Here is a 2071-nt window from a genome sequence, read left to right as displayed (position 1 = left end):
CACATCCGCACAGTCTGGTAAGGATCCATGCTGTTTGCTTACGGTTTCTCTAATTGCAAGAGGTTTTGAAAGCGAACAGCATGGATCCAGACCAGACTGCACGGATGTGCAGGCTGGTCTGGATCCATGCTGGTCGCACAGCCACTGTTGGTTTTCTCATGGCGCGGATCATTCGGTGACTTGTGATTCAAAGGAAACACTGCCTTGAACAAAATTATACATATATTGTTAATTAAAATTCTTGAATGTGTTTGAATAAATCATATTTATTATAGCATTTTTTTTTAGCTCATCTGATTTTTTGAAAAAAAATGATGAGTTATTGTCATCACTTGAGCGGTTGTCGGCGTCGGCGTCGGTGTCGGCGTCGGCGTCGGCGTCTGCGTCGGCGTTGCCTGGTTAAGTTTTATGTTTAGGTCAGTTTTTCTCCTAAACTATCAAAGCTATTGCTTTGAAACTTGGAATACTTGTTCTCCATCATAAGCTACCCTGTTATAGCAAGAACATAACTCCATCTTGCTTTTTGCAAGATTTATGGCCCCTTTTGTACTTAGAAAATATCAGATTTCTTGGTTAAGTTTTATGTTTAGGTCAGCTTTTCTCCTAAACTATCAAAGCTATTGCTTTGAAACTTGGAATACTTGTTCACCATCATAAGCTGACCCTGTATAGCAAGAAACATAACTCCATCTTGCTTTTTGCAAGATTTATGGCCCCTTTTGTACTTAGAAAATATCAGATTTCTTGGTTAAGTTTTATGTTTAGGTCAGCTTTTCTCCTAAACTATCAAAGCTATTGCTTTGAAACTTGGAATACTTGTTCACCATCATAAGCTGACCCTGTATAGCAAGAAACATAACTCCATCTTGCTTTTTGCAAGATTTATGGCCCCTTTTGTACTTAGAAAATATCAGATTTCTTGGTTAAGTTTTATGTTTAGGTCAACTTTTCTCCTAAACTATCAAAGCTATTGCTTTGAAACTTGGAATACTTGTTCACCATCATAAGCAGACCCTGTACATCAAGAAACATAACTCCATCTTGCTTATTGCAAGAATTATTGCCCCTTTTGGACTTAGAAAATCAGTTTTCTTGGTTCAGTTTTATGTTTAGGTCAGCTTTTATCCTAAACTATCAAAGCTATTGCTTTGAAACTTGCAACACTTGTTCACCATCATAGGCTGACCCTATACAGCAAGAAACATAACTCCATTTCTGCTTTTTGCAAGATTTATGGCCCCTTTTGGACTTAAAAATATCAGATTTCTTGGTTAAGTTTTATGTTTAGGTAAACTTTTTCTCTTAAACTATCAAAGCTATTGCTTTGAAACTTGCAACACTTGTTCACCATCATAAGCTGACCCTGTACAGCAAGCAACATAACTCCATCCTGCTTTTTGCAATAATTATTGCCCCTTTTGGACTTAGAAAAATCATTTTCTTGGTTGAATATTATGTTTAAGTCAACTTTTCTCATAAACTATCAGCTATTGCTTTAAAACTTGCAACAGTTTTTCACCATCATAAGTGGACACTGTACATCAAGAAACATAACTCTATCCTGCTTTTTGCAAGAATGATGGCCCTTTTTAGACTTAGAAAATCATGGGTAGGACAATATTTCTATTATACAAAAAAAAATCAGATGAGCGTCAGCACCCGCAAGGCGGTGCTCTTGTTTTTGCTTGTGTCTACTTGTTTATATATTTATTTTTCATTTAATACACATTTTCATTGAAAACTTGAGGAAAATACGATATTATTATTGTAAATTTATAATTGTTAAGGAATTCTGGGTAGTTAGTATCTGTGATAAACTTGTTTTAATTTGTTACAGTGTATTTTTTTTACAGATTTTTATACGCCCGTTTGAAAAACGGGACGTATTATGGGAACGCCCCTGGCGGGCGGATGGGCGGTTGGGCGGGCGGGCGGGCGGGCGGGCGGGCGGGCGGGCGGCGTCCACAGACCTTGTCCGGAGCATATCTTCTTCATGCATGGAGGGATTTTGATGAAACTTGGCACAGTTGTTCACCATCATGAGACGGAGTGTCATGCGCAAGAACCAGGT

The sequence above is a fragment of the Mercenaria mercenaria genome, chromosome 3 (assembly GCF_021730395.1).
Source record: "Mercenaria mercenaria strain notata chromosome 3, MADL_Memer_1, whole genome shotgun sequence".
Taxonomy (NCBI): Eukaryota; Metazoa; Mollusca; class Bivalvia; order Venerida; family Veneridae; genus Mercenaria; species Mercenaria mercenaria.
This window is presented reverse-complemented; position numbering follows the sequence as displayed.